The 13099-nt window shown below is 39.7% G+C and overlaps 1 protein-coding gene and 2 long non-coding RNA genes across 9 annotated transcripts in view; 2 read left to right on the forward strand and 1 right to left on the reverse strand.

Annotated features, from left to right (window-relative positions):
* csmd3b (CUB and Sushi multiple domains 3b) overlaps positions 1 to 13099 on the forward strand; it is a 919486-nt gene that overhangs the window by 153862 nt on the left and 752525 nt on the right. The window lies entirely within an intron of this gene.
* LOC135261815 (uncharacterized) overlaps positions 1 to 13099 on the reverse strand; it is an 81241-nt gene that overhangs the window by 45238 nt on the left and 22904 nt on the right. Inside the window, exons 2-3 of one of the 2 annotated variants that reach the window (XR_010332038.1) lie at positions 3502 to 3707; positions 2839 to 3071 (exon numbers count right to left, since the gene is read on the reverse strand). This is a non-coding gene — a long non-coding RNA (uncharacterized LOC135261815). Of the gene's footprint in view, positions 1 to 2838; positions 3072 to 3501; positions 3708 to 13099 lie in introns of those variants that run through there. The other variant, XR_010332037.1, reaches the window with a different exon arrangement.
* On the forward strand, positions 8084 to 10246 carry LOC135261817 (uncharacterized). Its single transcript, XR_010332040.1, has 3 exons — positions 8084 to 8552; positions 9482 to 9544; positions 9821 to 10246. It is a non-coding gene; the product is annotated as an uncharacterized LOC135261817 (long non-coding RNA).

Below are 13099 nucleotides of genomic sequence, written 5' to 3' on the forward strand. Positions count from 1 at the left end.
TGCTAGCCCACTAACACCAGTTTCAGCAGCAACTTAGTTTTCCCAGATGGTCTCCCATCCAAGTACTAACCAAGCCCACACTTGCTTAGCTTCAACCATTCAGCAGAATAAGGGTGCATGGTGGTATGGCTGCTGGCAATCTACACAGAATACCCCACAATGACAAAGCGAAAACACGTTTTTATATATTTTTGCAAATTTCTTAAAAATAAAAAACTGAAATATCACATTTACATAAGTATTCAGACCCTTTACTCAGTACTTTGTTGAGACACCTTTAGCAGCGATTACAGCCTTGAGTCTTCTTGGGTATGATGCGTAAGCTTGGCACACCTGTATTTGGGGTATTTCTCCCATTCTTCTCTGCAGATCCTCTCAAGCTCTGTCAGGTTGGATGGGGAGCATTGCTGCACAGCTATTTTCAGGTCTGTCCACAGATGTTTGATCGGGTTCATAGCTCAGGAGGTAAGAGCGGTTGTCTGGCCCTCGGAGGGTTGCCGGTTCGATCCTCCACCCTGGGTGTGTCAAAGTGTCCCTGAGCAAGACACTTAACCCCTAATTGCTCCCAACGAGCTGATTGGTACCTTGCATGGTAGCCTTTCAACGTTGGTGTATGAATGGATGAAAGAGAGGCATCAATTGTAAAGCGCTTTGGATAAAAGCACTATATAAATGCAGTCCATTCACCATTCAAGTCCGGGCTCTGGCTGGGCCACTCAAGGACATTCACAGACTTGTCCCGAAGCCACTCCTGCCTTGTCTCGGCTGTGTGTTTGGGGTCATTGTCCTGTTGGAAGGTGAACCTTCGCCCCAGTCTGAGGTGCTGAGCGCTCTGGCGCAGGTTTTCATCAAGGATCTGTCTATACATTGCTCCGTTCATCTTTCCCTCAATCCTAACTAGTCTCCTAGTTCTTGTCACTGAAAAAAATCCCTGCAGCATGATGCTGCCACCACCATGCTTCACCGTAGGGATGGTATTGGCCAAGTAATGAGCGGTGCCTGGTTTCCTCCAGACGTGACGTTTGGCATTGTGGCCAAAAAGTTCAATCTTGGTTTCATCAGACCAGAGAATCTTGTTTCTCATAGTCTGAGAGTCCTTTAGATGTCTTTTGGCAAACTCCAAGCGGGCTGTCATGTGCCTTTTACTGAGGAGTGGCTTCTGTCTGGCCACTCTACCATAAAGACCTGATTGGTGGAGTGCTGCAGAGATGGTTGTCCTTCTGGAAGGTTCTCCCATCTCCACAGAGGAACTCTGGAGTTCTGTCAGAGTGGCCATTGGGTTCTTGGTCACCTCCTGACTAAGGCCCTTCTGCCCTAATTGCTCAATTATATATACATACATGTATATATACATGTATATGCCCACTATGTGGCCAAATCTCTACATTTATATAGCACTTTTCCGAACGCTCAAAGCGCTTTACAGTGATGAATGGGAACTCACCTGACCTACCACCAATGTGTAGCACTTACCTAGGTTATGCATGGAAGCCATTTTGCGCTAGAACGCTTACCACAGTGAGTCAGGACCTGGGTTTAATGTCTCATTCAAAAGATCTCCCACAGCACAGTGTCCCCCTCACTGCACGAGGGCATTGGGGTCTATTTGACCAGATAGAAGATTGCTCCCAGCTGGCCCACCAACACCACTTCCAGCAGCAACATAGCTTTGCCAGGAGGTCTCCCATCCAAGTAATAACCAAGCCCACACTTGCTTTGCTTCAGCCATTCAGCAGGAGCAGAGTGCATGGTGGTATGGCTGCTGGAAATGGGTCCATTGTAAATGTAACTAAAGTATTTGCTGGAATATGTTTACCATTTACCATTAAACTTAGCCTCCTAAGGTAGTATACTTTAAGTATTTGAAAACCTGATCTAAGTGTATCTCTGGAAAGTGAAGTGAAAGTGCACTGAGTACACTACCTGGAATTTAGTTCAGAAAAATTGGACTTAAGTCATACTTTAATTAGCTTGCATTTGTAAGGGATGGCTTTCTCAGGGTTGTCAGACAATTCCATAGAATAAGCAAAGCCTTTGCATCCGGATACATATGTAAATGCATCTATGCATTGTAAATACTGATTTACTCCAGCTTTCTGAGCCCAAAAACAGACCTGAAGTGAAAATTTTACACACTGTTTACAAAAGTTTTCCAAAATTCCTTGGTGCAATTGATAGTTAGCAAATTCTCGTCAGGGCACTGCCTGAGAACATATGCACTTCTGTGTAGAAAACGATACCACTCTGTAAACATACAGGTCGTATATGAAGCCAATTATAGAGCACTAATTTTTAGTCAGGAAAATACAAGCATTGTTGGGCTTAATGACCTGTTCTTGTCATTATGTTATGTTATTGTAATATAAATGTCATTTTCACAATTTATTTTATTTGAATTATTATGTCTACCTAATAGACCTAATATAGCCTACAATTTATAGTAACATTAGCCGTTTTGCCATTTGTAATAATGAAATTAAACCTGCTTATTGTCACCTAGAATCCATCCACCTATAATGTTGCCAGTGAAAAAGCGGTGATACAAATCAGTTACTACAAATGTAGCAGTCATATGTGCTCCCAAGGCCAAATCATCTTGATTACCTAATGACTAGATTGTATCTAACACCACATTATTCTTATTTAATTTGACTGCAAGCCAATTTTCTCCACCCCTCAGATCCCCATTGAAACCTTGTTTGCTTGGTTCCTGACATCCATTGGCCAGCCCATGTAGAGCAAAAGAGCAGTACAATGTTGTGCACAAATGCAAATTTCTGTCAAAACCAAAACGAGGCAGGTGGATGAGAACGATAGTTGATTTACTGATTACCTACATGAACATCCATCCATCCATTATCTATACCCACTTATCTTGAGCAGGGTCGCGGGGGGTGCTGGAGCCTATCCCAGCGTGCATTGGGCGAGAGGCAGGAATACACCTTGGACAGGCCGCCAATCTATCACAGGGCACACACACTATTCACTCACACACTCATACCTATGGGCAATTTAGAGTCTCCAATTAGCCTTCCTGCATGCCTTTGGACTGTGGGAGGAAACCGGAGTACCTGGAGGAAACCCACACGGGGAGAACATGAAAACTCTACACAGAAAGGCCCCAAGCCAAGATGCACCACTGTGATGGCCCCTACAAGCAACTTCTGTGAAACAAGCCCCTGTTTGATTTGCAGTGATGTGTAAAACAGCAGTGTTTGAGTCACAGTTTACAGGGGGTCCTTTGGATAGTGCATCAATGCTATGAGTTTGCAATATGCATTATTAATCTGATCTTTTCTCAATGTTTTTGCCACCATTTCATGTCTACAAGAGCTTGTGCCTGGGCATTAAGGAGGCATGTTTTGCTGCACATAATGGTCATTTATGTCAAGTCATGCTTCATGTTTGCAGAAGCCCAGTCTCTTAAATGTCTTGGAAAGAAAATATCTGAAAAACATTAATGTCTGAAGGCCTGGTGTGCCATTGTTGGAGGCCACTAACCTCAAGCAAGCTTCTCACAGATGTGATGAGAAGTTTGGGCCGATCTCAGAGACCCCTCTGTCAGTATGTAGCTTCTCCCTAGAGCTTCCTGCTTTCAAAATCCTCAGCACATCCCTGGCCCATTCAGGGCAGCTTTCTCCTCTCCCAGAAGATTGAGTGGTGTTCTGTGCCAACTGTGTTCGGACAGGCAGTCTTTTGGTTCAGTACTGAAAATGGGACAAATACATGCCAAATACAAATACATGTTATCCCTATTTCATAAAAACATTATTCAGGAATGGAGTAGACAGGAGAGAGCTTTCATTTTTCCAACAATAATCCATTCAATGAAATTGCCCCCCCCCCCCTAAAAAATCTATTTTTAGTGCAGTGCTTGGCAAAGAAATCACTAAAACCTCTTCTGCTGACACCTAGTGGGTGATTTGTGTAATACTCTGCAGACAAGTCAGAAGACATCTTGTTCAATAACACAGATGTGGGATTCATAAAAGCAAAAATTTGACAAAACTTGATTAAAACATGGGCACATTAACCCAAAAAAGGGTATTCTTACTCAGTTACTCAAATCAGCAATTCCTCCAATTATAATATTCCAGGTCAGAAGAATGTAGAGAACTTCTTACATTTTTCTTACTCAAGTCGCAAAGTCTCATTTTTACAAAAAGCGCACATTTCATTATGGGTTTATATGGTGTGAATTGGTCTCAATTTAGTGCACTGCTGTCTACGTTTGTCCTCTAATATTGTACCCAATGATCCAAATCCTGACCCAGATCAATACCCAGACCAGCCCAATGCTGCCATGGTGCAGCTGTGTGTGGATGTGAGTGGCTTCTGCGAAAAAATCAGTAAGCTGTCAAGAGTTTGCCTTTCATTTTTCTTAGATATTTCAAACTAGGGGAGATTTATGACAAAATGGCCTTAATGTCTCAATTCTGTTGTCAATTGACTGTATTATGCCAATTTGTGTCTGTAACAAAATCTGTGAGGACACGACCACTGCTGGAGAGACGTGGCATAGGAGATGCTGGGGACAAGAGCAGCGTCATTTATCTCCTTACCACAGCAACCTGTTCAAAATAAACTGAGCCTGAAAAGAAATAAATACTGCTGTGTGTATTTTTCTGATTCCAAGCATTAAGTGATAAGCATGAATGACAAGTACTAGGTAGAATGGATGGCTCATTTACGTGGTTCACCCTCAGCGGCTTCATCCCTATGTCAGTTTCTCCCTCCATCTCTGGAACAGCTCTACTTAGGCCAGATGCCTCTATAATTGGGTACAGCCAAAGGTAATCTAACAGGAATTCACTCTGGTTTCCACCAGTGGAATTAACTTCTTTACATGTACAATGAATACATCAAAATAAATGACAGTATGACAAGATCTAAATATTTTGTCTTCAAATGCATTTTTCCAATGTCAAACAAAGAAACCAAATAGAGAAACCCTTTAATCCAACATCTCTTGCAAAGAAATGGTCTCCTAAAATATCTAGGGATTTAGTCAATACTGTAAGGACCAATAAGCACTAGATTTCAAAAAGAGTAATGAAAACCAGCATCAATTAAAATGGCTACTACAGAATTGTAGCAAGAATGAGATGATTGAACGATATAGATTTCCATGGCATGAAATATTAATTCAGACACTGATATAATATTATAACAGTCTCGCTTCAAGTGTCCCCATAGAAGAAGTAGTACATACATTTTTAAAAAAGTAACCTATAGGCGACTTAAATACATCAAGTTTATTTACGTATATTTTAAGTATTTATACAAGTAATTTGGCCCACAAGTATACCTAAAGTAGGCCATTTCCTAGAATATGTAGCCTACACCTTTTCATCCAGAAGTGGGAAACATTTAAAGTTTATAACCATTTACTTCTGGAAAGTAAAAATAAAGTGCACTTTAAGTAGCCTACACGGTCTGGGATTTAGTTCAAAAGGTATACTTTAGGCATATTTTTCTATACTTTTTGTGAGGGTAGACAGCTCTGCGCAACAGTCAGCTTCCTTGCAAACGACAGCTTTCTTGGGAGTTGTTCGACAATTCAATGTGTCCATAAAGCGCCAACGTATTGTAAATATTGATTTGATTCAGCCCCAAACACAGGCATCAAGTGAAACCTCTACACGCTGAAAACAAACACACTTTTGCGTACACAAAAGGGTACCAATCTGTAAACATACAAGCTGCATGTGATGCCGGTTACAGTAGGCTATTAGATGCTGTGGTTAAATAACCTGGGAGCACACACGACGCACATTTAGAGCAACTGTGATTTGTGTCACTCCTTTGTTACAGCTGACATTACGGATGTATGGCTTCTAGGTGACCGTGGGTAGGTTTAATTTTAATATTAAAAATAGCAAAACACCTATAATGTTACAATAAAATATAGGCTATATTAGGTGTACTGGGGAGACGTAATAGTTTAAATAAAATGAATAATTAAAATGACATTATATTACAACGTTGGTTTATAATTAAAATTTAATCTGACCGCAAGGTGAATTTTACCACCCCTCTTTTTTGTTTGCCAATGTAAATTGTAATACATCAGCTTTTAAGTACTGAAAATCTGATACGGTACTGTTCTAGCTGGGCATTGTTTGAGCCTGTAGCCACCTATATGAAAGCAGGCACAGTAGACCCCCATGTTTTGAGTTGAAGCCCAAAAATTGTTATACATACTAGAGAGATAGACAGACAGATGTCAAATGAATTCTCTCAGGCAATGTCAATATAGCTGTATAGAAAATGTGTTGCCTGGTGTGAATTTTTTTCTGCTTCTGAAATACTGTCATTGATTGGGTGAAAACACTGAGGGTATCTTATACCCGGCGCAAAGCGGTGTCTTTGATAGTTTCAGACCGACGCAGTTGTCATTTTCCCGTCCAGCGCCCACGTTGTTTAAATAGCAAATGTACTTGCGCCCATCTGAGCGCTCATGGGCGTGTTGGTCTTAAAATGAGGTGTGGTCAGGTGCATTGTTGACGCATTGCTATCTTGAGGCAGCGGAAAGCGATTGCGCGATTGACCAACAAAAACCTGGTCTTAAGTCCATTAAGCGATATTTTAAAAAAATACATGTCATAATGGTTAGTCATAATATTTATAGATGTATTTTATTTATATATAAATGGTCTGCTCGCGCGCTTTCACTTCGCGTATGAGCAGATCTGTTTCCTCTGCAGAGAAGCGTTCTTTCCTACTACTTGGCAAATCCGCCGTTATAATTGCAGTCTACCAAGGTGCAAGCGCACCTGTCTTTTAAAGGGAATGGGAGATAACGCTCTGATTGGTTTATTTCATGTTACGCCCAAAACACGCCTATAATTAAGTAAAACCCCTTTGAACCATGCGCCTTACTTTGCGCTCAGATTATTCGCCGTTAAACTAGCAAAAGTGGATTTGGACACGTCCTACATGCACTTGCGCCATGCGCTTTAAACAGTGTGCTTAGATCGTTAAAATATAGCCCTGAATCTGTAAGCATTCATGCTGGGTGTTATTGCCAAGTAAGACCAGATTCATTCATGATTTTTGTGCAAATTTAAGTCATCCTTCTTAAATAAGCTTCAATACAATTTACAATCATATTTTCAATGAGCCTGTTTTACTAGAGTAAGTTAAAACAGCAAAATTCTCAAAAATCTAGGGCCAGATTTACTGAAGGATTGCAACTGCTTTTCTGTTGCAAAAGCAGCTGTTACAAGGTCGCAATATCTACATGAGATTTACTGTGCTAATGCAGACCTTCCAACCTTAGAAAAATATTTTGAGTACCACAATAGTCAGTGTAACGCTTAGTTTGCATGCTTTCGCACCACTTCGCTTTGCACGCACACACAAGCCTTTCTTCATAATTCTAGTTTTGGCTGTTGAAGTGATCAGGCAAAATTGTATAATTTGACCTGATTCTAAAATATCACTTGCACTGCACTGGGCTATATTATGATATACTTGCAAGTCAAAAGTTTGAGTACACCTGCTTAAAACAATTTTTTCATGATTAATATTTCATTATATATGATGTGTGCTTATACAAACTGATAACCATAAGTGAATTGCATTCAATTTAATAAAAATGGAAATAATTTATTTTGTATATTCTAACATGTTTTCATTTTCAAGTATTTACAGAAACTTATGTTGTAATGTAAAAAAAATAAAAAATAACTTGTTGCAATGTAAAACACTGTCAATTATGAATAAAACCAAGTTTCTGTTCATGATTTCCATTTTTATTTAATAATTAAATAATTGAATCAGCTTATAGGCACACATCATATAGGCCTAATGGGGAAAAAAAAAAAAAAAGTATTCAATTGAAAAAATGATCTAGGAATGTAAGCTTTTGTAACTAGAGGTTTAGTTAAATTACCTGAAGCTCCTTGGTGGCTAATGTCAAAATCATAATTGCACAATGTGCAAAATTCATGGTGCGGAAGATTTGAGGTGCGGAGACACGGCCATTGCTCCTGATATTTTGCGAGGAACTTCTGTGTCAGTGTGCGTGGGGGGTTAGGACCCAAACGCAGAGGGGGAAAAACTCAACTCCATTTGGTAAGAACAAGACTTTACTAACAAAACACGACAAAAGGGAACAAAAAGCTTCGCAGGACAACTCTCAAAAACACAAGGAAAAAATTTCAAAGACACCGGAACACAAAGAAAATCCAAAAATCCAAAAGCGCATGGAAAACAGTACATACCAGGAACACACAGGGCAGGAACATGATCAGAGACACACACAACCAAGGATCCAGCACCTGAGTCAAGGAAGAAGGAACTTAAATAGAACAAACACTGACGAGACACAGGAGGGCACCATGAACAATCAGGCCACAGAGAGGGAAGGGAAAACGAGACAACCAGGAACCAATAATTGAACAATTGAAGACAATCATACAATTACACAGGGTACAAGCAGGACACAAAACAGAAGTGCCACCATCTGGCGGCCCAACAAGGGAAACACAGACAGGAACACAGAACCATAACATTCTGGGGGGCATGGACACGCTTCTTTTTAGTAGGTCTGCTGCTCTTTCTCTCTCCTTGTTAGTATCCTCGTCATCTGACGTCATGATTATTTTCTAACTGAAAGGATGGTCGGGTGACTGGCTGCAATAATAGGAATTATTTGCTACGTTAGCAGTCTATAGTCAAACACCTTTGCAATGGTCACTTTGCTCCAACAGAGCGTGCGCGATTCAAAGTTTGAACAGGATGTCTCTGTAGCGTTTGAGTTACTGCAGCTAAATTACTCCATCAGTTATTTGCACGTCTCCTAACAAGGCTAAATCGTATGCGAGCTACTACTATGGCTAACTATATACACAAATTTATCTTATTAGGATATACCCCTTGAAACGCATCATCTCGTAAAGTTATCGAACATGTTTTAACGTTTTATATGTTAACATTATGGTCACATTTTTGTGCTTGATTATTACTTCCCACTTCCCTTTTTACCTCAGCAATGCAGCGTTATGCCTCGGTGGATAATAAAGTACTGCTGCGTATCAGTGGATGTTGAGTTTTGTATTCATTGATTGCTTTCCGTAATTAAATTACAATGATAATTTTTTTTTGTTGCGTAGTTTCAGCTGGCATTTCGTACCTGCGTATTTTGACCAAGAATTGCGTGGTTGGTACACAAAATGCGTGCAGGTTGGCAGGTCTGCTAATGATTGCAATGGGTCAAAATTGCTTTGAGGATATATTTTGTGGGGATTTTGTCACTCTGCGTCTTTTCGTTTGGTGCATAGTTAAATGTGTTCAACCATATGTATACCTGGAGTGAACATGCTATAACATGGTGGAGACAATTTAAATTAGGCCAATTAATTATTCTGTCTAATTTACTCAAGCACGCATTCATTGTGACTCTCCTCTGTGTGGTAATTCTTAGAACTCCTGAAAGCAGGTGGTAATTGTCTGAACTGATATCGCTCACACACAGGATGCCGGAGAAGGGTGTCAGGCTGTACACACATCCTCAGCAGTCAAGTCAGTGAACTGCATGGTGAGGAGATTTAAATACAGCAATTTTCTACTAATCACTTTTCATTTATTTTCAGATATAATATAAATTATTTTTGTTTTGTTGACAGGACGCAAGACTTCTATTGAAGTCAGTAGCTAGCAGTTAGTGTAAAAGTGCAGTTCTGAATTTAAACAATTGCTCTGCATATGCATTTATTAAAGTATGTAAATGAATTGTGAATACAGTTTTACCAAGTAATGCTCTCTGGCCTTCTCCCATCCTAAGTTCATTCATGTTTATTCCTTCCACCCCCAGGACGTGCTTATTTTGCAGGGATTTTACACTTGTTGGTGTTAATATTCTATCCTCAGTTGGACCACCACCTGTGTCTTTTATTCTTGTAAAGTTTTTCTTTTTTTATGCTGCATCATGCAATATTTTCTTTCAGTATCTTCTAGTGTTTTAATATACCTAATGAATTCATTTTGTTGGTGATGTCACTCCTCTCTGTTGCCATTGTATTCCTATGTTATATTATGGTGTTGTGAAGCTGTACCATGTTGACAATTACCTATATTTCCTGATCTGTAAATTTGTTTTCTTTTTCTTGTGGTTCCCTCGCTGCTTGTGCCTGGTTACTCTGTACCCATTTCTTAGCGCCTTATAATCTGGTCCTGTAAGCATCCGATATTGTTTCTGACCCTTTTTATGGGTGTCTCCTACTGCAAATTGTGAATGAGGGTGCTGGATTTATTTGACTGCATAAATAGAACAAGTCTTGGTAAAACATTTGTTAATGAGTCAGTAATTGTGACCACAACAGAACCGCAATATAGTGAATGTTTTGTGCTGCGACTAATTCCTTAAAAATCTGGCCCCAGGTTTTTGACATAAAAAAAGACTTCCAACTGATTCTGAAAGAGCAGGTGTCATTTGATTTTGGTTTGGGGAATGGGATGAATGTTATTCCTTGATTCTGCTCTGGATATCTGGAGTCTGTTTTACACGTAACCCATGCACAGCATTTAACCATGCTAAATATTAGTACAGGTTAAAAGGCAGCGAGCTGACTTTCCTATATCTAGGCTACTCTCTCGAAAAAAATGTTTGTTAAACCGAGTAATAGTTGCCATGCACAGGATTCTTGTGATTGGTGATTTAGCTTTCCAATCAAAATGTAAACAAAGGGTCAATTGTAGTTACACATTATAAAATAATAGCCTGATGTACCTATATTACATCTATTTTTGAATTGTTTTGTGGGACAGTCCTCTGGCCAGAACCCTGCCTATGTGGGGTGCTGGCTAGAGGACAAAGGAGAAAGGGTGACCGAGTGGGCAAAAGGAGAGATAACAACCATGGGACTGCTGGGGAAAAAAGACAGAGAAAGATATTATTTAACCATTTATACAGAAGCCACTTACAGAACCCACTATGCTGATATACCCTCTAACCATTCCTCCCCCTTATCCAGTAACAACAATCATCAACAACAATCTCTGCCATGTTGTGCATCTATTGCTTATTTGTTTACCTGCACAGCCTTCTGCACTGCATACAGAACAATTTACTTGTGAAAAGTAAATTTCAAGGTACAAGTCAAAAAAATCTGTAAGCGAGTCAAACACAACCTGGCCAATTTCCGTTTCATTAAGAATTATATGTCAACAGAGGCTAAGATGTATGTTCATTCAATGATTCTTACACATTTTAACTACTGCCTAACAAGCTGGTCACAGGCCAACCACACGTAAACCATTAGAGTCATTATATAAACAAACACTTAAAACATTAGATAAGAAACCAAGGCACTTTCACCACTGCTCAATCCTGGAAAAATATAACATCCTGAGCTGGGATAACTTAATAAAGTATGCAAATATATGCCTTGTCTATAAAGTTACTCACAACTTGGCTCCACCTCCACTCAAAGCATTCGTTAGCCATCGAACGGGTACATCTCGCATCACAAGAGGGATTACTAGAGGGGACTGCATTATTCCAATGAGGAAAAGTGCATTTAGCCAGTCTGCCTGGGCTGCGTTTCCGAGTTTCGATGTACCTTAACGTTTTACGAAGGTTCTTAAGGTATACCTTCTTAAGGGAAACCGCTTTTTTACGAATGTTTCCCAGACTATACCTTAAGGCAACTCTTAAGGTACAACTTAAAGGTACATCGTAAGTTGGAGCTGGCCTTCAATGTGGTGCTGAAAAGTTTATCAATCGATGCCAAGCGAATCGATTGTCTCACTTGTAAAGGCTTGTGAATGAAGTTTTAATATTACACGTGTTGTCATAATCATTTTACATCAATCTAATATTGCAGAAGAGGAAGCTATGCCTACTAGAGATTATCTGCTAATCTCTTTAAGAGTCCGTTAAGATGAGATCTTGTGATAGTTTCAATAAATACGTACATATAGGCTACAATGGATAAAATAAAAAGCATCAATCGGGACATATAAGCCATAGTCTGGGACTTTGTGGAAGCCCAGGGGAAAGGATATAGGCTACATATGGGTGAATTATTTTGTTCTTATTGAAACAAAGGTCTAATGTTAATTTGTTTTTGTCACACAATATATAGGCAACTGTAGCAGCATATCACTGCACTGCACTGATTCCCGCGAACTTTTCTCTGCAGTGCAAAAATGGTCGTAGATGAAAGGCAAAAGCGCGTCTGTGGAAATTGATCATGATGAATTATATACCGGGTGCTTTATGAATAGGTCTACCTGTTAAAGTGATTTGTTCATCCACCTTAATTTGCTGTTGGATAATTTTAAATTTAACCAAGAATATCATTATTGGGTTGTTTACCAAAAATCGTAAAACAACATGGTAAGAAAAATGTTCCGTAATGTTGATATTTACCCAGTGCTATTTTGTTTTATATAGGTGGTGTGAGCTAAAGGAAGGGGATGTAGATCATTTGGCTATGTTTGTCCATTATGAGCCACTGTACCTGTATGTGTGTTTATGGTTAGCCAATCAACGTGTTCTAGTTCGGTTATGCAAGTGGACTCACTCAACGTTGTTTTTGCACACACAGATTTTATATTCTTAATAAACCGGCGGTTTGTTCCAAGTCAGTGTGATCATTGACTCACACACAAACGAACTAATTTCTACAGGGTATGCAGTCAGAAAAGCCATATCCTAAGTTAACGCCACTACGTATAAATTTTTAAAAACTTTTTTTTTTCTTTTCACAAATTGGATTATTATCATGGATAGGCCCTATACTTAATTACCATCATGATGGGGATAGACAGGTAAAACGACAACATTCTCACGACGTGCTATGCACAGACACATTGATTGGATAATTACTTTTCGTAAAGTAAATATTAAACTCATTTTCGCATGCCGATGTGCTACTAGATGCGCACTGTAGTACAACTGTCGATTTGAAAAGCAAAATGTTGGCATAATAAGGCTGAAACCGCGGAGCGCATCGCTAAGGGACAGCTTACGAGTGCCCCAGACCACCCTTTTAAAGGTGTATCTTTCAGAAGGTATACCTTAGCTAAGGAGACGCTGGGAAACAGCTCGAGAGCTAAAGGAAGAGCTTAAGGGATACCTTACGACGCA

Source organism: Anguilla rostrata, chromosome 8 (genome assembly GCF_018555375.3).
Source record: "Anguilla rostrata isolate EN2019 chromosome 8, ASM1855537v3, whole genome shotgun sequence".
Taxonomy (NCBI): Eukaryota; Metazoa; Chordata; class Actinopteri; order Anguilliformes; family Anguillidae; genus Anguilla; species Anguilla rostrata.